At 42.4% G+C, this 22,687-nt stretch overlaps 1 protein-coding gene across 3 annotated transcripts in view; it reads left to right on the forward strand.

The window, feature by feature from the left end:
- Positions 1–22,687, forward strand: part of LOC132392516 (RNA-binding motif, single-stranded-interacting protein 1-like) — a 206,236-nt gene that overhangs the window by 156,618 nt on the left and 26,931 nt on the right. The gene's annotated exons all lie outside the window — the stretch shown is intronic.

Below are 22,687 nucleotides of genomic sequence, written 5' to 3' on the forward strand. Positions count from 1 at the left end.
GACAAGAGGGCACGACTCTCAGGATTGAAGGACGTCCATTTAAAAATGAGATGTGGGAAAATGACTTTATTCAGAGGGTGGTAAATCTGTGGAATTTGTTGCCGCTATTTGGCTGTGGAGGCCAAGTCATTGGGCGCATTTAAGGCAGAGATAGATAGGTTCTTGGTTAGCCAGGACATCAAAGAGTATGGGGAGAAGGCAGGGGTTGGGGATGACTGGAAGGCGGAATAGATTCAATGGACCTAATGTCCTCATTCTGCTCCTATATCTTATGCTCTTCTCAGAGTAGATAATTTCACACTGCAGTTTGGGGAGCTGGACCTAATAATTGGCTGGGAAGTATTGTCATAGGCACACCAGACATAATCATAAAGTTTTTAGAAATATTCCTTACAGCAGGCACTAGCTGCCTCTGTCTTTAATTTCATGTACATTCTCAATGGGCTGGGTCCAGTGGGACTAGTTGGCCCCCACTGCTAAAAAAAAAATTCACCCACAGTGTCTTTCAGGTCATGAATTTTCTTTAGAAGTTCTCACTTTAACTGACTGTTGAAAAGTTTTATCCCCCTCTTGGGGAATACAGAGTTTTAAGTCCAAGGGCATCTCAAGTTTACAGTTCCTTAGTTCCTGATCTGTATTCTCAAACTAGTCCAAGTTTTCCCAGCAGAGAAGTCTTAATAGATTCTGATATGAACTTGAGGGGAGCCCAAGCACTATGATTGAGGTTGTACATTGGTTGTTTGTCAGGCTTTATGTATAGTTTTTCATAAATTCTGTTGTACTTTATTTTTCTGTAAATGTCTACAGGAAAATTAATTTCAAGGCAGTATATGGTAGCTTGATAATAAACTTTACTTTGACTGAAGCACCATCTAAGACAAGCAGGATCATTGTGATTTTCAACATGGATTTTCTTAGTAACTGTAACGTTCTCCTTCGGGTGTAACGAAACGCCGAATTTAACGTCCGGATAAACCACAGTTAATAAGAACCAGATCGCAGTAAGATTAACCATTTACTGTTCACTCTTCACATTAACATATGGTGAAAAATGTTGATAAAACAATACAAGATTGATACAGTATTTGTTCCTTCCTTAATATCACATTTCAAGTGTAAATACTTGCAAAGGTGACTATAACTACATTACACTAAGGTGCAGTATACAGGGAGAGTTTACCTGCTCCATTGACTACTTTAAATACACTTCCATGCAAACTATCCGCGACTCTTTAACTAACGAAAGCATAAACATTATCTACCGTCGTTACCTCTAACAGGATCAGCATTAACATCTTAGTTCAATATATCGATTATCTATTAACTTACAGCGTTGCTCTCACTGTGATTTCTCATGCCTGCAAAACTGCTTGTGCTCAGGTGAGCCTCGTGGAAAGCCCCCACCCTCGCGCTAATTTCAAACCGGTGTTTTCCCACAAGACGCGGCGAAACCGGATGTGACGTCATCGCATGCCGATATATTTTACATGCAATGAATATACTTTAAACACTCCTAATTCTAACTAGAAAATACTATTGAATGAATTACTAAGCGAAAATATTATAAACTAAATAACTGTCGTAAAGACAGCACACTCCCCGCTTGACCTTCGTAAGGTCACAATGAGCAGAGTACAAAACTTAGTCTCTTAATCAGTCATTGGGTAGAAGTAGAATAACTTCTGTAACTGGCCTTTGGTAAATTTTCACATCGCCTTGGTCGGTAGTCTTCAATTCGATCTTCCTGACATGTCCATCCTCGCTAGGGAATGTAGCAGTGATTCTGGCCGTTGGCCAGCTGTTGCGAGCGACTTGCTTGTCCCTGAGCAGGACTAAGTCTCCAACTTGAAGATTCCTACGGGGTTCTGTCCACTTTCGTCTCTGTTGCAACGAGGGTAGATATTTCTGTCTCCAGCGGGACCAGAACTGATTTGCCAGAGCCTGGACTTGTCTCCATTGCTTTGTGTACAAATCCTTGTCTGAGAAGTCTCCTGGTGGAGGAGGTGCTCCTGCCTTCTGCGTAAGGAGCGTTGATGGCGAAAGTATAAAGGGGTTTTCTGGGTCAGAAGACACAGGTAGGAATGATTGTGCGTTTATAATGGCTGTGACCTCTGCCATTAGGGTGCACAGTACCTCGTGGGCCAATCGGGTGCGTTGCTGCATCTCGGGTTTCCTTTTCCGGGTTTTCCGTAAGGACGTGAACCGTTTGACTGCCTGCTCTTTGTTATCTGGTGAGCGCTGGCATGGTTCTCTGATTGGCAATGGGGCAACCCCATTATTTGCTTCATCTCTGAAGACCTTGGTGTCTTTGGTTTTTAAAGAAATGGTATCTTGAGCTGATTGTGCAAGTTTGTTGTCATACTTCGTTAGAGCGAAGACTGACTGGCCCAGCGACTCGTCGCTTGCCTCGCGCTTGTTAACGCCTTGTTGTGCTTCCTTGATGCACGGGACACTCGGGCAGGGTCGAAAGATTGAATGGCGGCCACTCTCTAGCACATTGGTCTTGAGTGTGTTAACCATCGGTTTGTGTACGTCACCGAGACACACCTCTCCTATCACCACCCAGCCCAGATCCAGACGTTGCGCGAAGGGGGCGTTGAGTGGTCCATTGATCTGCTGCCTAACCTTGTGTACCTGGATAACATCTCTTCCTAATAGCAGGAGTATTTCCGCTTTCGGATCCAGTTCTGGGATGTGTTTGGCGATGTGGTGGAGATGCGGCTGGTGTAGCACCGCACTTGGTGTCGGGATCCCAGCGCGGTTATTCACGATTTCATTGCACTCTAAGAGCGGAGGGAGACAGATGACGACTTTACCATCCAGGGACTCGATCTGGATGCCTTCTGCCTTCCTTCCTTGGGTTTTCATGTTGCCTGAGCAAGTTTTGAGGTAGTATGGGAACCGCTCACTCTCAATGTTGAACAATTTAAAGAACTCTGGACTGACTAGTGAACGATTGCTCTGATCGTCCAGAATCACATAGGCTTTGATGGCCTTGTCTTTGGCTCCTTTAGGGTACACCTTAGTGAGGCAGATCTTGGAACAAGAACGACTTGACTGAGCTTGACCGCAAACTTCTGTACAGTTCGTGCTGACAGCTATTGACCTAGAGTGAGCCTCTCCCTCCCCGCCGTCCTGTTGTGGGGGTGAAGGAGCGCTCTCGGTTTGTGGTGACAGGTCGGGATGCATGGCCTCGACGTGATCTGGGCTGCCACATTCCGGACACTTCACGGCGATCGTACACTCTCTGGCGAGGTGAGAGGTTGAGGAACAGCATCTAAAACATATTCTTTTCTCCTTGAGAAGAGCCGTCCTCTCTTCAAGGGGTTTTTCCCTAAACATTCTGCATGCTTTCAGGGGGTGAGGTTTGTTATGCAATGGACAATACTTGCCAGGGTCGTTGTTAGTCGTAAGGGCTTCGGTCTTGAGCACTGACACGGGTTTATCAATGTTGAAAACATTCGAAACGGATCTGCCTGGCTTGGTGTAAATCGAACTGCTTCCTGGACCTACAAGGCTAGGGTCGTTTCGCCTCTTCGCCTCCTTGCACACAAACCTAGTGAGGAGCTCAAAAGGAGGAAATCGACCATCGTGGTCTTCCTTGTACTCTGAGGCAACAGTCAGCCACTTGTCCTGCAGCCCAAATGGAAGTTTGTCCACAATTGGTCTAATCCCGGATGGAGTATCTAGGAATACTAGACCAGCTGAATAGCCATCTTCTTTGGCGCCTTGGATCTCCATGAGTAAATCTCCGAATTCTCTTAACTTAAAGTGATCTTTGGCTGACACCTTAGGAAAGTTTTCCAGACGTCGATATAGCGCCCCTTCAATAATGTCGGGGGACCCATATCTCTCCCAAAGTCTCTCCCACGCTTCGCTTAAGGCTAGCTCAGGTTTGTTGATGTACACTGAACGCATGCATCTCACCTGGTCGCGTGATTCTTTCCCCAGCCATTTCGCCATAAGGTCCAACCTTTGGGTTGCACTGAGCTGGACCCCGTCAATCACGTTGGTGAATGTGGAGAGCCAAGCACGGTAATTTTCGGGTTTATCGTCAAACTGGTACAGTCCCGAAGTGACGAGATCCCGTCGTGCTAAATACTGCAGCGTGGGATCGGCTGCAAGCGGCATGCGGGCTGGAGAAGTACGTTGGCGCCCATATGACTGAGAACGCACGTTTCTCATGGAATTTGCCATCCTGGATTCAACCTCCGCGTCTCTTCGCATCGAACTTTGTAACTTTGGTGTCAAAGTATATCGGTTGTCAGCTCTTTCATTCTTGACTTCATCGCGGGGCCGCGAGGGTAAATTCTCTTCCTCGTAGCTGGGGAAGTTATCGAATAGGTATGGAGAGGGGAGACGAGCCTGCCTGTCTGCTTGATATTGTACATAGTCGCTCGTGCGTTCCAGTCTGGTCCTTTCCAAAGCAGAACTTGTTTCGGTCAGATCACGCGACCCTTCAGCTTCTTCTATGTACTCTGCTTCCATCCTGGCAGCTTCTCCTTCTCCTTCTAGCTGCAGCACATGCAACTCTGTCGATATTTTTGTCATTTCCAACTGGGTTTCGGCTTCTCTGGCGGCCCTTTCTTTCTGGATTTCGACTTCTCTGGCAGCCTCTTCTCTTTGTCTGGCAGCCCTTTCGGCTTCTTTGGTGGCCAGTTTCATTTTCAAAATTGCCTCTTGTTTGGCGTAATGCAGTCGCACCTTGGCGGCTTCTGCCTTGGCTCTTGCCTGTGTGGACTTACTTGATGTCGTTCTACTGCCCTTGTCGCTGGGCGCCATCGACTTGATCCCGGATCGAGCTGACATTGCAGCACTTGGAACACCTGATAACGCCTGGGTGGGCTTACTTGATGTCGGTTTACTGCCCCTGTCGCTGGGCGGCGTCGACTTGATGCTGGATTGAGCTGACATTGCAGCACTTGAAACACCTGATAATGCCGCTTTTTCACTGTAACGTTCTCCTTCGGGTGTAACGAAACGCCGAATTTAACGTCCGGATAAACCACAGTTAATAAGAACCAGATCGCAGTAAGATTAACCATTTACTGTTCACTCTTCACATTAACATATGGTGAAAAATGTTGATAAAACAATACAAGATTGATACAGTATTTGTTCCTTCCTTAATATCACATTTCAAGTGTAAATACTTGCAAAGGTGACTATAACTACATTACACTAAGGTGCAGTATACAGGGAGAGTTTACCTGCTCCATTGACTACTTTAAATACACTTCCATGCAAACTATCCGCGACTCTTTAACTAACGAAAGCATAAACATTATCTACCGTCGTTACCTCTAACAGGATCAGCATTAACATCTTAGTTCAATATATCGATTATCTATTAACTTACAGCGTTGCTCTCACTGTGATTTCTCATGCCTGCAAAACTGCTTGTGCTCAGGTGAGCCTCGTGGAAAGCCCCCACCCTCGCGCTAATTTCAAACCGGTGTTTTCCCACAAGACGCGGCGAAACCGGATGTGACGTCATCGCATGCCGATATATTTTACATGCAATGAATATACTTTAAACACTCCTAATTCTAACTAGAAAATACTATTGAATGAATTACTAAGCGAAAATATTATAAACTAAATAACTGTCGTAAAGACAGCACAGTAACATTTAAACTAAACAAGGCAGTAGGGCCAATCAAACCTTTGAAAAGTTTAAAGTAAATTTTATTCTCAAAGTACATATGTCACCACATCCAACCCTGAGATTCTTTTTACACGCAGCGAGTCTCTAAAATAATAACAGGATCAATGAAAGATCAAGTAGAGTGCAGAAGACAATGTGCAAATGCAAATATAAAAAGCCAATAAATAATGAGGCCATGGAATAACAAAATGGAGACCTTAAAGTGACAAATATGCTTGTGGGAACTTCTGAATGGATGGGCGAGTGAGGGCAGTTGGCCTCTTTTGTTCAAGAGTCTGATGGTTCATGAACCTGGTCTGAGTACCATCTACCCAATGGCAGCAGCGAGAAAGGAGCATGGCCTGTGTGGAGGGGATCTGATGATGGATGCTGCTTTCCCTTGGTTTCATGTAGATGTGCTCATTGGTTGGGACAGCTTTACCTGTGATGTACTGGGCCAAACCCATTGCCTTTTGTAGGATTTTGTTGAAAAGCATTGGTTTTTTTCATAAAAGGCCGAATATAACCATATAAACCATATAACAATCACAGCACGGAAACAGGCCATCTCGGCCCTCCTGGTCCATGCCGAACTCTTAATTTCACCTAGTCCCACCTACCCGCGCTCAGCCCATAACCCTCCACTCCTTTCCTGTCCATATACCTATCCAATTTTACCTTAAATGACACAACTGAACTGGCCTCTACTACTTCTACAGGAAGCTCATTCCACACAGCTATCACTCTCTGAGTAAAGAAATACCCCCTCGTGTTTCCCTTAAACTTCTGCCCCCTAACTCTCAAATCATGTCCTCTCGTTTGAATCTCCCCTACTCTCAATGGAAACAGCCTATTCACGTCAACTCTATCTATCCCTCTCAAAATTTTAAATACCTCGATCAAATCCCCCCTCAACCTTCTACGCTCCAATGAATAGAGACCTAACTTGTTCAACCTTTCTCTGTAACTTAAGTGCTGAAACCCAGGTAACATCCTAGTAAATCGTCTCTGCACTCTCTCTAATTTATTGATATCTTTCCTATAATTCGGTGACCAGAACTGTACATAATATTCCAAATTTGGCCTTACCAATGCCTTGTACAATTTTAACATTACATCCCAACTTCTGTACTCAATGCTTTGATTTATAAAGGCCAGTGTTTCAAAAGCCTTCTTCACCACCCTATCTACATGAGACTCCACCTTCAGGGAACTATGCACGGTTATTCCTAGATCTCTCTGTTCCACTGCATTCCCCAATGCCCTACCATTTACCCTGTATGTTCTATTTGGACTATTCCTGCCAAAATGTAGAACCTCACACTTCTCAGCATTAAACTCCATCTGCCAACGTTCAGCCCATTCTTCTAACCAGCATAAATCTCCCTGCAAGCTTTGAAAACCCACCTCATTATCCACAACACCTCCTACCTTAGTATCATCGGCATACTTAATAATCCGATTTACCACCCCATCATCCAGATCATTTATGTATATTACAAACAACATTGGGCCCAAAACAGATCCCTGAGGCACCCCGCTAGTCACCGGCCTCCATCCCGATAAACAATTATCCACCACTACTCTCTGGCATCTCCCATTTAGCCACTGTTGAATCCATTTTATTACTCCAGCATTAATACCTAATGACTGAACCTTCTTAACTAACCTTCCATGTGGAACTTTGTCAAAGACCTTGCTGAAGTCCATATAGACTACATCCACTGCCTTACCCTTGTCAACATTCCTCGTAACTTCTTCAAAAAATTCAATAATGTTTGTCAAACATGACCTTCCACACACAAATCCATGCTGGCTACTCCTAATCAGATCCCGTCTATCCAGATAATTATTAATACTATCTCTAAGAATACTTTCCATTAATTTACCCACCACTGATGTCAAACTGACAGGTCTATAATTGCTAGGCTTACTTCTTGAACCCTTTTTAAACAATGGAACCACATGAGCAATACGCCAATCCTCTGGCACAATCCCCGTTTCTAATGACATCTTAAAGATCTCCGTCAGAGCTCCTGCTATTTCTACACAAACTTCCCTCAAGGTCCTGGGGAAAATCCTGTCAGGATCTGGAGACTTATCCACTTTTAAATTTCTTAAAAGCGCCAGTACTTCCACCTCTTTAATTGTCATAGGTTCCATGACTTCCTTACTTGTTTCCCACACCTTATTCAATTCAATATCCTTCTCCTTAGTGAATACTGAAGAGAAGAAATCGTTCAAAATCTCCCCCATCTCCCTCGGCTCCACACATAGCTGACCACTCTGATTCTTTAAGGGGCCAATTTTATCCCTCACTATCCTCTTGCTTTTAATATAACTGTAGAAACCTTTCGGATTTACTTTCACCTTATTTGCCAAACCAACCTCGTATCTTCTTTTAGCTTTTCTAATCTCTTTCTTAAGATTCCTTTTACATTCTTTATATTCCTCGAGCAATTCCTTTACTCCATGCTGCCTATATCTATTGTGGACATCCCTCTTTTTCCAAACCAAATTTCTAATATCCCTTGAAAACCATGGTGCTTTCAAACCTTTAACCTTTCCTTTCAACCTAACAGGAACAAAGATTCTGTACCCTCATAATTTCACCCTTAAATGACCTCCATTTCTCTATTACATCCTTCCCATAAAACAACTTTACCCAATCCACTCTCTCCAAATCCCTTTGCATCTCCTCAAAGTTAGCCTTTCTCCAATCAAAAATCTCAACTCTAGGTCCAGTGTTGTCCTTCTCCATAATTATATTGAAGCTAATGCTATTGTGATCACTGGACCCGAAGTGCTCCCCAACACATACATCTGTCAGCTGACCTATCGCATTCCCTAACAGGAGATCCAACACTGCCCCATCTCTAGTCGGTACTTCTATGTATTGTTGCAAAAAACTATCCTGCACACATTTCACAAACTCTAAACCATCCAGCCCTTTTACAGAATGAGCTTCCCAATCTACATGTGGAAAATTAAAATCTCCCACAATCACCACCTTGTGTTTACTACAAATATCTGCTATCTCTTTACACCCTTGCTCTTCCAACTCACGCTCCCCATTAGGTGGCCTATAATACACTCCTATCAGTGTTACTACACCTTTCCCATTCCTCAATTCCACCCAAATAGTCTCCCTAGAGGAGCTCTCTAATCTATCCTTCCAAAGCATTGCCATAAGATTTTATCGGACAAGCAATGCAACACCTCCTCCTCTGGCCCCTCCTACTCTATCACACCTGAAGCAACTAAATCCAGGAATATTTAGTTGCCAATCACACCCTTCCTGCAACCATGTTTCACTAATAGCTACAACATCATAATTCCAGGTATCAATCCACGCTTTAAGTTCATCCACCTTTCTTACAATGCTCCTAGCATTAAAATAGATACATTTAAGATACTCTCCACCTCCTCCTCTCTTTTTATCCCTAACAGTGCATTCAAATTTATTATCCTTTTCTTTCTTCTCCCCAACATCTTTGGGCTGAGTGCATCCCTTCTCCATCACCTGCCTTTCCTCCCTCACACACTGTCTACTTACTTGCTCTACTGGTGAACTAACCTCCTCTCCCATAGTTTCCTCAAATTGATTCCCGCCCCCCCCCCCCCCCCATCTTACTAGTTTAAAGTCTGCCCTGTAGCCCTGGCAAACCTCCCCGCTAGGATATTGGTCCCCCCAGGATTCAAGTGTAACCCGTCCTTCTTGAACAGGTCACGCCTGCCCCAGAAGAGGTCCCAATGATCCAGAAACTTGAATCCCTGCCCCCTGCTCCAATCCCACAGCCACGCATTCATCCTCCACCTAATTCCATTCCTACTCTCACTGTCGCGTGGCACAGGCAGTAATCCCGAGATTACTACCTTTGCAGTCCTTCTTCTTAACTGCCTTCCTAACTCCCTATACTCTCGTTTCAGGACCTCTTCCCCTTTCCTACCTATGTCATTGGTACCTACATGTACCACGACCTCTGGCTCCTCACCCTCCCACTTCAGGATATCTTGGATGCGATCAGAAACGTCCCGAACCCTGGCACCAGGGAGGCAAATTACCATCCGGGACTCTCGATCACCTCCACAGAACCGCCTGTCTGAACCCCTGACTATTGAATCCCCTATCAGTATGGTCCTCTTTCTTCTATCCCTACCCTTCTGAGCTACAGGGCCATCCTCTGTGCCGGAGGCCCGGCTACTGTCACTTCCACCAGGTAGGCTGTCCCCCCCAACAGTACTCAAACATGAGTACTTATTGTCAAGGGTTACAGCCACTGGGGTACTCTCTAGTACCTGCCTCTTCCCATTCCTGACTGTAACCCACCTATCTGCCCCCCGTGGCCCCGGAGTGACCACCTGCCTGTAACTCCTCTCTATCACCTCCTCACTCTCCTTGACCAGGCGAAGGTCATCGAGCTGCAGCTCCAGTTCCCTAACTCGGTCCCTCAGGAGCTGCAGTTCGGCGCACCTGGCGCAGATGTGGACGTCCGGGAGGCTCGGAGACTCCAGGACCTCCCACATCCGACACCGAGAACAACAAGCTGCCCTCACACTCATACTTCCCGAATAACTGAAAAATAACAAGAACTAAAAGATAAGCCTACTGTGCCCTCTTCTGCCTAAGCCCCCTGAGCCCAAGCCCTACACTCTGCGCCCGGCTCACTCCGCTGCCCGCTTCTTAAGGCTGCGTTCCTTTTATATCTTCCCTCCTTCCCAGGCCTCCTTCACGCGCCTGTGCAGTCCCGCCTCTCAGAACTCCGATCTGAGAAGCAATTGGACAATTTGAAAATGGCCGCCGCCGCACTTCCTCTCAAAGCCTCGCTGTCCTCTTCCAAAAGAGAACTACCTCACTCAGTCTCTCCTTTTTATATTTTCCCTCCTTCACGCGCCTGTGCAGTCCCGCCTCTCAGAACTCCGATCTGAGAAGCAATTGGACAATTTGAAAATGGCCGCCGCCGCACTTCCTCTCAAAGCCTCGCTGTCCTCTTCCAAAAGGACATATACATAGGACATATACGGCTGATACTCTCCTTCATAATTTTGCTTTTTCCATATTCTCTTCTCCTCCCCCACCCCCACATCTGATTTTCTTTTTTGTGTGTGTAGGAATCTATTTGTTGAACAACTTAGCCTCCCCAGTTGTGGTTAAGAGTTTAGTTTAGTGGTTAGTACACTCCACAATACCTGTGACCCGGATTCAACTCTCACCGCTGCCGCCAGCAGTTTGTACATTCTACCCGTGACTGCCTGGGTTTCCTCCAGGCTCTCCAGTTTCCTCCCACAGTCCAGAGATGTGGGTTAGGATCAGAGAGTTGTGCTCATGATGCTTGTGGGCTGTCCCCAGCGCACCCTTGGACTGTTGCTGCCAATGACACATTTCACTGTTTTGAGGTACACGTGACAAATAGCTACACTTTCTTTCTTTTTCAATCTTTTTATTAAGTTTCAAATTAATAAACACAACAATAATGATACAAAGATCAGAATTGCATTAATAACGGTTAACATGTACAAGCACAGATTCCAAATAACAAATGAAGTTTAGCCTCCCAATCTCTTAGTAACTGACCGTGAAAAAGATAAACTTAAAAAAAAAAGATTGGGCTGCCATATTTCATCCGCTAAAATTATAATTTGTCGTTAACTTCGCTGCTCTGTACATGAGCAAAAAATTACTAAAAAAGGATTCAGAAAGGGTCAGCTTACATCATATGAAGACATTGAATAAATGGCCTCCAAGTTTCTTCAAATTTAACTAAAGGGTCCACAGTATCGCTCCTAATTTTTTCCAAATTTAACCATGCTATTGTTTGGGAAAACCATTGAAATGTGGTAGGGGTATTGGAATCTTTACACTTAAGTAAATTGGATCTTCTGGCTATTAATGTAACAAATGCAATTAGATGACAAGCTGATGAGGATAAATGACTGGAGTCTATCACTGGTAGTCCAAAGATTGCAGTACTAGGATGAGGTTGTAAATCAACACGCAAAACTACTGAAATAATATCAGAAATAAATTGCTTGCTAATCTTAATCAACAAACTTTTTTTTAAAGTAATTAAGCTGATCATTCAATTCAATTTGGATTAAATTGGGAGATTGCTGGGTGGCACAGCTTGAAGGCCAGAAGGCCCCTGTGCCTCACAAATAAAATGAATGTCCTCCGAAATCCCTCCTGGTGGCTCAGAAGGATAGGGAACTGAAGAGGAAGTGATAGGGGATTCTGTAGTTAGGGGGACAGATAGGCAATTATGTGGATGCAAGAAAGAAACAGGGAAGGAAGTTTGCCTCCCAGGTGCCAGGGTCTGGGATGTTTCTGATCACTTCCACAATATCCTTAAAAGGGAGGGTGAGCAGCCAGAAGTCTTGGTACATATTGGGTCAAATGAAAAAGGTAAGAGGTCCTGATAGCAGGATACAGGGAGTTAGGAAGGAAGTTGATGAGCAGGACCTGGAGGGCAGTAGTCTGGGGATTGCTTCTTGTGCCACGTGACAGTGAGGATAGGAACAGAATGAGGTGGCATATAAATGCATGGCTGAAGAATTGGAGCGTGGTGCAGGGATTCAGATTTCTGGATAATTGGGACCTCTTCTGGGGCAGGTGTGACTTGTACAAAAGGGTCAGGTTGCACTCGAATCTGAAGGGGACCAATATTCTTGCAGGAAGGTTTAGTAGTGCTGTTGGGAGTCATTCAAACTAATATAATAAGGGGATGGGAACCAGTAAGATGAAGCTGAGGATGAGCCAGCAGTTTTACAAGTAGATGATGGATAGCTGTAAGGAAGGACAAGCCAATGACTGGACACAAATGCAGACAGAACAAAGAGCTTAAATCATACCACAGAGGCAAAACTCAAAAGGTCGAAGAATGCAGTACTGAAGATACTATATTTAAATACACGTAGCATTCCGAACAAGATGGACAAACTCGTGGTGCAATGGAGATTGGTCGGTATGACATTGTGGGCATCACTGAGACGTGGCTGAAAGGCAGTCATAATTGGGAGCTTAATATCAAAGGATATACTTTGTGTGGTAACTTTTACCTTACAAAAAGATCACTCGACAACTCGATGGCCAAAAGAGCATCTTTATCGGGGACGGCAAATGATATTTACAATACAGAGGCTTCCGGGTACCTCGTGCGGCATGGGTGGAGGAACTGTCTCCAATGCATACTGGGAGTAAAAAAGCGTAAGTAAAGACCCCGCCAACCCCAGATCCCGCCTCTTGCTACCAACAGCTTCCCAATTAGTGATAACTTTAATAATACTTAGATTACAACACTTTGTATCAAAAGGACAGGCGGGAAGGCATAGGGAGTGGTGTGGCTCTGTTGGTGAGAGGTGGAATTACTTCTTTAGAAAGAGGTGACACAGGATCAGAGAGTGTTAAATCTTTCTGGGTGGAGTTAAGAAACTGCAATCTCCCCTTATTCCTCCCATCCTAAGAATTTATGTAGTTGCACTTGATCTTTTGTAAAAAAAAAGTAGATCAAGATATGCAGCACTACTGGTCTCTAGGGCCCTTTTTTTTTAAAGCATCTTGCAATAAAGGCCAGCAAAACTTTTGCTGCTTTAGTTACTTGGTGACCTCTGTTTGCTTTGTGACTTGTGTGCAAGGTCACGCACACCCTGTCGTCCATCAGCATTCTTAATCTTTTAAATAACTGCTCTACCTTTGTTTCTGTGGATAATTTTACATCATCTATTTGCCCACTTAACTTATACAAACCACCTTGAAACAATTTTCACATTAATATTTTCATAACCTGTCATTTAAATAGTCTTTACGCTTACAACCAAAATGGATAACTTCACATTCATTCGTGTTATGTTGTACATTTAAGCATTTTACGCTTTAATTTTTTCCACGGTATTCTTCTCAGGGTGTGATTTGTTTTGCCACCATTAGCCTGGGGCTAGACAGACTGAGAAACCATTACACAAGTTAAGCTTTCCATATCACAGCATAAACTGGAAATCATCACAGCCCCTGGCTTAGATGATGAAATCATCTAATAGGTGGTAATGTTCAAATCAGAAGTTTTGCGATGAGATCTCTTGTTTTGCCAAGAGGATTCCACTGTATTTAATTTTCTTAGCTCCTCACTTGTCACAATTGTCCTGCCAGAGGATTTTGTTCCTCACTATGGCGTTTGAAGTTGCAGAGGAAAATCACTATTACTCTTGGCTGTGTGCTAGAGTTCTATCCTTAAGGTGATAGAAGCCCACAGTGACGCATTTGAAGGTGAGCCATGTGCTAATTCTTGCTGGTTCTCGGAGTATTTTGGAGTTTACATTCAAAGTTTTCACAGTAAAAGGAGATTGGCCTGATGAGAGGTTCTTTCTCCCATCTCACTATAAAATGGTGATACGTAGGAATAGAAATGAACCAATTGGCTGTTATTCAGTAGGCTCGTGGTGGGTCTGACACTTCTCATTCACAAGCCATAGTTCCCTTATTGATTAGAAATCTCAGCGGATGTCTAAAGACCAAGACTCAAAAACCTTCCTTATCACAGTCATAAGTAGGTATCCCCTTATTCTAGAATCAAGCCCTCCTGGTTCTGGATTCTTGTGGCAAGATCCTCAATTATGATATTTTGGTGTCATTGCTCTTTCAAGACCCCTAAAAATCTTTCATGTTACATAGAACTCTAGAGCACCGAGAGGAGGAAACAGGCTCTTCAGCCCACAATGTCTGCACCTGGTCTACATCCCTCTTTTCCTGCCTGTTCAAGTGTCTAATTGCCTTTGCAATATTTTCTGCTGTATCTGTTTCTACAATTCCCCTGATCAGCATATTCTAGGCATTTAATAGTCAAAGCGAGTTACATGCTATGCAAATCTCATTATAACAGGTTTCCTCTCACCTCAGCTCATGTTCTCTCGTTTTGGACATTTCCACCCTTGGGCAGTGAACCTGACTATTTACCCTACCAATGCCTCGCAATGGAACAGAGCAATTCTCGAAAGGGCATTCAGCTCAGTGTTCTGCTAATCTTGACACCATTTCTGAGTAAATATCCTCTTTCTCTCTTATCCATCTCCTTCAATTCCCTTTGTATTGAGTAGCATCTAAAAGCCCAGATTCCAAAATGTCAGTTTCTACTACTACCCCTGCAGAAAAAGTATTTGCCCTTCACATCATGTATAAACTTCCTCTAACTTTAAAAGAACATCCTCTAGTTTTTCCAAGGGAAGAGGTTCTCATCTACCCCATCTATGCCTGAATTTTTGAAACTTCATATTCATTTTGGCACCAGGGAGAACAATCCAAGTTCTTCCAACCTTTTTCATGGTTCATCCCCTCTAATCCAGGTAGCATCCGGGTGAGCCTCCTGCAGTCTCTAATCTTCATACAGCAGGGTGACTAGAACTGCATGCTCCCAAGTGGTTTAAACAAGTCCAAGGTTTAAAACAGATTTTCATTGCTAGTCCTGTCCCATACATCCTCGTCTCTGTTGAGAGAACTTTGTAATTGCACATACTCATCCAGGTCTTCAAGTTCATCCTCAGTAGTCCTAGCAGTGACACAAATATTTCAGTCCACTAGTTCCACCATATTTAGAGGCCAGTTCCTTGCTCTCCTTTTCAATCTTACTTGCTATACTCTTTCCACCTTTCAATCCTATTGCACTGTTGCTGTATTTCCCACCCTCATGCCACTACCTTAAACACTCATGAGTAGCACTATCTAGTAGCTCATTGAGAATATCAAATCTCCTCCAGTTCAGATGCAAATCATCTTGTTTGTTCATGTCCCTGCATCGGAAGGGAGACTAATGATCCACAAATCTGAAGCACTCCTTCCTTTAACTCCTCAGCCACATATTTAACTGCACTATATATCTGTAGCATGGGTAGTAATCCTGAAATTGTCCTGCTTCGAATGGGCACAATAGTCTTAGATCCACTCCAATTAGCTTACCAGCACAACAGGTCACAGCAGATGCATCTCACTGGTTCTTCTCTCAACACTGGATGCATACATCAGGATGCTCTTTATCAACTACAGCTCTGTATTCAATACCATCATCCCCACAAAATTGATCAATAAACCTTGATCAATAAGGCCTTGGCCTCAATACCTCCAAATTGGATCATTGATTTCCTTGCTTACAGACCCCAGTCCGTTCAGAATGGTGACAACATTCCACAGTCTCCATGCTTAGCCCCGCTCTACTCTTGAAAATTATGCTTGAGGCCAAGCACAGCTCCAATGCCGTATTTACACCACTACCCTACTGATGCCACTACTGCTGGTGGCCAAAAAGGTAGAGATGAATCAGCATGTAGGAGGGAGATTAAAAATCAGGCTGAGTGGTGCCACGGCAACCTCTCACTCAATGTCAGCAAGACCAAGGAGTTGATGATGGACTTCACAAGGAAGAAACTAGAAATCTATGAGCCAGTCCTCATGGGGGAAACCGGGGTGGAAGGGGTCAGTATTATCAATTCGAAGGATATGTCCTAAGCACAGCAGGCGTGCAATTTCAAAGAAAGCACAGCAATACCTCTTCTTCCTTAGGAGTTTGCGTAGATTCATTATGACACCTAAAACTTTGCCAAACCTCTATGGTGGAGAGGTGCAGCCTGGGTCACCAATGCCCTTGAATGGAAAATCATACAAAAAGCGGTGGATACAGCCCATTCCATCACAGGTAAAGCTGTCCCCATTATTGAGCACATCTATAGAGAGCTGTCACAGGAAAGCCCCTACTACCCAGGCCATAATCCTTTCTCACTACTGCCATCTGGAAGACCCACAGGACACACACCACCAGGTTTAGGAACCATTATTACTCCTCAGTCATCGGGCTTTTGAACCAGTGGATAACTGCTCCCGCAACCTATGAACTCACTTTCAAGGACTCCATCTGATATTCTTGATATTTATTGCTTATTTATTGTTATTTTTTCTTTCATATTTGTAGTACATTGTCCTTTGCAAATTGGTTGTTTGCCCATCCTGCTGGGTGCAGTCTTCCATTGATTCTATTGAGTTTCTTGGACAAATAAACAAATCTTAGGTTGTATGTAGTGACATGTATGTACCTTGTACTTTGAACTTTGCTTTGAGTTTTAACCTATCTCCCCAAAATAGGTATGCAGGACCTCATCCCTGCTCCTGCCTATATCATCAGTACCAATAGGACTACAATCTGGCAGCTCATCTTCTCTTCTCTTAGATGATGCCATATCCACTGAGATATTCTTGACCCTGGCATCAGGGAAGCCACACACCATGCTGCAGTTCTGTGGCCACAGAAATGCCTCTCTGCTCCTCTTGCTAACAAGTCACCTGTCATCCTGTCTTACTTCATTCTTCTCTCCTTTGCCTCAAAACCAGGAACAGTGCCACTGACCCAGCTCATGTTGCTGGCCTCTGAAAAGTCATTCTCCCTCTGCCCCCGCCCCCCCCCCCCCAACACAACAGTATCCAAAGCTGAGAGGTGTGGCCACAGAGGGAAGGAGCTCTGCACAGTTTTCCTACTGCCTTCACTTACCTGGTAGTCATCCATCTATCTGTAGGCTGTACCTTTGCTGTGATGACCAGAACACTTTAGGTGATTTTTGAATACATCCCTCTGCACTTCCAGCTCCTGAACGCAGTCCCTGAGGAACAAGAGACCACAAGGTTTCCTGACTTTCCAATTCTTGCAGGAAGAGCATTCCATTGCCCTGACAGTCAGTTTGTCTACACTAAGTCAAAGGTCACAGATTGACAGAAAGATAGAAAATTTACCTGCTCCTCTCCTGCACCTCTTGAACCAAAACCTCAAATCCCAGCCCCAAAATGGCTGCTCTATTTCGCCTTGCCTTTCTTTTGTTGGTGAAATTGCCACATACCTAGCCAATCAGAAGCAACTTTTGAAAATCTGCCTGCTGCTCTGGCTGCTGCCTCTGGTGAAAACAAGCTGTTAATAGAAAAACACACTAAGAGCTTAAGATCCGTATACATCTAACAAGTCACTCCTCAGCCTCTGAAGCTCCATGGAAAATAATCCAAGTCTATCCAACCTCTCATCGTAGCTAAAACCATCTAATCCAGGACAACATCCAGGTGTTATGTCGCCCTCTCCAAAGCCTCCACATTCCTTTCTGCAATATGGTGCCCAGAACTGCGCATACTACTCCAAATGTGATCTGTTAAAGTTTTACGCAGCTGCAACATGACTTCCTGACTTTTATGCTCAATCCCTGCCTGATGAAGGGAAGTCCAAACAGAGCCTGTGCCGCCTTTATCAGACCATCTATTTGTGTTGCCTCGTTCTTTCCAATATTTTATATTTTTATTAGCGTCTACATACAGAGTACAAGAAAGTGTATATAAAGGTCAAAAAAGATTTTTAAACTACCAATTACATTATATCTGTTGATAATAATCTCATTACCCCATATTCATATAAGTTAATCAATAGTTATATTGAACTATACTAATTTATTACAAAAAAAAGAATTTAACCCCTAGCAAAACCGAAGCTGTTCATTAAGGAGAAAAGAAGGTAAAATAGCTACTCATATAATAAAAATTAATAATACCCAACATCTGAGTTTAAACAACAAATTGAAGCTTTTGAAAATAATTCAGAAAAGGTTCCCATAATGTTTGAAAGTCTTGACGAGATTCAGAAGTTAAACAATGAATCTTCTCTAAATCTAAAAATGGATAACATCGCATAACCATTGAGCATGAGTAGGAGGAAGAACATTTTTCCATTTAAACAAAAGCGTCCTCCTAGCTATAAGAGAGCTAAAGGCCAAAATATGTAAATCAAAATATGTAAATTGTTCTGCAACAATACCGGATAGGGCCGCCAGTGGGTTAGGCTTAAAATTGACTATAAAAAGTAAGGAAAAAGTTTGGAAAAACTTCCTTCCAAAATTTTTCAAGATTTGGACAAGTCCAAAACATATGAATTAATGAAGCTTCTCCATTATTACATCTGTCACAGTAGGGAGATATATCCGAATAAAAACAAGATAGCTTATCCTTAGTCATATGAGCTGTATGTATCACCTTAATTTGTATGAGGAAATGACAAGCGCATAGCGATGAAGTATTAACCAGTTTGTGTTGCCTCTTTCAAAGAGCTATTGACCACATATTAAACAAAAAGTTCATTATCTCTGTGTTTATTGATAATTCAGTAAAGCTAAAACAATTAATTCAAGTGGTAAAACAGCTTTCTAAAGATATAAGCATGAACTTTGGACTGGACAAATGCAGAGCATTAAGCATAAAGAAAGGTGCAATGGAGTTGATAGAATACAAAACAGACGGTAGGATACAATATAACTACTGGATTAATATGAAACTTATAAGCTTCTGGGATATCAATAAGCACAGAAAATAGACCATAGTCCAATAATGGGAAAACTTTCAACAGAATTGACTTCAAGGTTAAGAAAATCTGGCAAACAGAGCTCGAGTAAAAATATAACAAATGCTATAAAACAATTCACTGTACCCATATTAAGGCATTCTTTTGCCATAACATGGTCTGAAACTGATTTGGAAAATTTACAAAGAAAATGAGAACTGAAATGACAAATTTTAGAAAACACTCTGTACACTCAATTGCATTTAGATTAACACTATCTAGGGCAGAAGGAGGAAGAGGAAAAACAGAAATAAAAAAAATTACACAACAGTCCGATAAAACTTCTAAGAATATATTTTCATCAATGAAAACAGGATTCAGCGCTCCACACGAGCATATGGAATTCTGATAAGAAGTACACACCACTAAACTTGAAAGCACAACCCAGAAAAATGAAGACATTATCACTATAGAAGAAAAAGTTAACTAATGCACGACATCCCCATAATCTGAGCAGACTAGATGTCAAAAAGGAAGCATCGAATGCCTGGCTCAGAGTTGGACACCTCTTCCCAGAAACAGAAGGCTTCCTTGTGGCAATACAGGACCAGGTAGTTAACACAAAAAATTATTTAAAATGCATAGTAAAAGACCAATGAATTCAAGAAATTAAATAAGAAAATGCCAAGAGAAATCAGAAACAATCCAACACATTACAGGTCCTGCAACAGTTTAACTCAACCTGATTACTTATTTAAGCACAATCAAGAGGCAAGCATTATTCACCAAAATCTTGCTTAAAAATACAAACTCATAAAGGAAGCCATACCTTACCATAAATACAAGCCTGAAGCAGTTTTAGAGTCATAGTCCCACTTACGACTAAATTGTTATTACAGATAGGACAACCCATAACAATCATCTAGATATAATAATGCAGGATAAATAAGCAAGGAGAACTTGCTTAATACCTGCAACTGTTACAAACACACACAACATTCAGAAATCAGTAAGTGGAAAAAAACAGAAATATGCTGAATTAAAAGCGAAAATTGAACAGGGTGGGTATATGTTGTCCCAATAGTTATATCTACAACTGTTATCATCCTAAAGTCACTACAGAATAACAAACAGGCCTCTCTCCCTCCCTCCCTCCCCCCCCCCCCCCAAGTATAAAGAACAACCAGATTATCTGTAACTTCTTTCTTACAACAATGGAGTTTGTTGCACCCATTCGGTCCATGCCAGCTCCAGCTCAAACATAGAACAGGACAGCTGGTCAATGTCCCTCCATTTATTTTCCTCTTATGCTTATTTCCCTGCAACGTTCCCTTTGATTTTTATGCACTGTATTTCCAAATTTTTCCAGCATACTAAGAAGATGAAATAAGCGTGCTTTTGCTGATGTCTCAGTTGTCCAGTTTGCAGAGGTTTCAAAGATCAGAAAAGACTTACGTGCATGTTCGGCACCCAGCTGCCCAAAAAAATTGCACAGTTGAAAATATTTGTTTTATGATCATGAAACTAAAGGAAGTGTAGGCATCTTTACATCATTTAAAAAAGGAATTGATTTGAGTTATTTTTATTCTACTCCACCTCAAACCTAATGAACAGAGACTGTGAAAGTATTGTTTTCACAATGACACAGATAAAAACAGTGAGCAGTTGAATTGCTGACTGACTTCTGCACACAAACATATGCTTTGTCTATCTGACATTTTCCCCTGAATTTTTGGGAAACGTTCCACATGGAAGTATTGCTAATTTTTTTTCAGATTATTAGGACTGAAAGACCACTGTTGATAAAGGCCTCTGATCACAACCATGCCTTCGAAGTAGCATTAATGACAGTCATGTTGTCCTTTGTGTGAACCCTGCTTTCTTTTTAACTACTTCCAGCCTATTAAAGATACTAGCAAAGCAATCAGGGTGACCACAAACACACAACTGATTTAATACTTTACACCATCAAAGTAAGAAATGAACCATAGATATTTAAAATCATGTGATGTTTTGCTTTGTAGTAAGTAGATCTTCCAATCATTTCTTCAGATAATTTGTACTGTGCAGAAGTCACAGGAACATGTATAGATGTCTAGGGTACCTAAGACTTTTACACAGTACTGCAGTAATTTTATACACTACACAAGCTGCTGCAAAAAAAAAATTTCACGACATGACAAATCTGATTCTGATATGGACTGAGAGTGGGAAGGGGGGGCAGGAAGAAGGGAATCATGGTTGGGAAAAGACGAAGGGAGAGGGGAGGGAGCAGGAGCCACCAGAGAGACATTCTGTAATGATCAATAAACCAATTAATTGGAATCAAATAACCTTGCCTGTTGCCTCAGGGCTGGGAATGTCTGCACCCATGTCACCAACCTTTGTCTGGCACTCCTTGTCAGCCATGTGCCCCACACCTCTTCCGTGGCACTCCACCCTCACCATTCCCAACATCCTGTGCTCCCGCCAGAGTTACAAACTTGCTGCCTGCTCCATATTGACAATACAGCACTGTGCAAAAGTCTTAGGCACCCTAGCTAGATATGTGTGCCTAAGACTTATGCACACTACTCTATACATTTTATAATACTTGATATAAAAAGATTATATCCAATCAGTGTTCTTTTTCCTGTGGGTCTGGGCTATGATCCCAAAGCACTGCTGATCACAGATTGGTATAGAACTAAGTCTAAGCTGATCCAGTGTAAGATTGTTACCATAATACCAGGTACGACCTTGGTGTAGGTGAGTAGAGAATCTACAAGGGTTTGATGAGAATAAAGTATGAGCTTACAGTAGGATTGATGGAAATGAGTGATAGTGCGGGTTTGGTGGGCCAAAGAGCCTGTTTCTGTGCTGTATGTCACTGTGACTGTAAAAGAAAGGAAGATTGCTTTGTTGATTTGTACATTAAAGATGGAAGACTTTTCCAAAATTTCAGAAAGTGGTAAATTAATAGATAAAAAAATGTTAAATGTTACAAATGTTTAGCAAGATTTTGTAGGGTAATTTAAGGGGTGAAACCATATGCTAATTCACAATGACCGACATTGAGTTGAAATTCACTTTAAGAAGCTGGTCTTAAGTAATGACACAATGATTTTTACCATGTGTTCTGTTCTGTGCTTGGTTGACAATAAAATATATTGTTGTGGTTTCCCTTAAACTTAAAATACCTCTGCCGTTTTATTTATGAAAACATGCAATTTGATCATGAATGACACATTTCTACTTTAATGGGGCAGAACTTCCACTAATCCTGATAATGTTGTCTTTGGACCCTGCTTGGTTTACTCAAAGATAAAAAAGAGCTTGGTCCTGTCTTCAGTTATCCATCAAGTGAACACCTCCCAGCTCAAAGTCTTGCAATATTAAAAACTGAAAGGAATATTACTTTGAAAATTATCAGAAGGTGTGCTTTGGTATAATAAAATTGTTCAGTTACTTGGATTTATGTCTGTTAAAATATTGTTCTGGGTTAATCTGCCATGAACTCTATTTTCATTAATCAATTGTGAATAATGACCAGTTAATTCGCAACTCATTTTTTTCCCAGAAAGATTGAATAGTCCCTCAGCTATGACAGCCATTTGTTTCCTAATAAATGTCACCTTTTGGTTTCATTGTCCTGTCAAACTACTCTATATTTCACTCCACCCACTGATCGTTACAGTCAATTGATATAAAGATGGATGTC

The sequence above is a fragment of the Hypanus sabinus genome, chromosome 4 (genome assembly GCF_030144855.1).
Source record: "Hypanus sabinus isolate sHypSab1 chromosome 4, sHypSab1.hap1, whole genome shotgun sequence".
Taxonomy (NCBI): domain Eukaryota; kingdom Metazoa; phylum Chordata; class Chondrichthyes; order Myliobatiformes; family Dasyatidae; genus Hypanus; species Hypanus sabinus.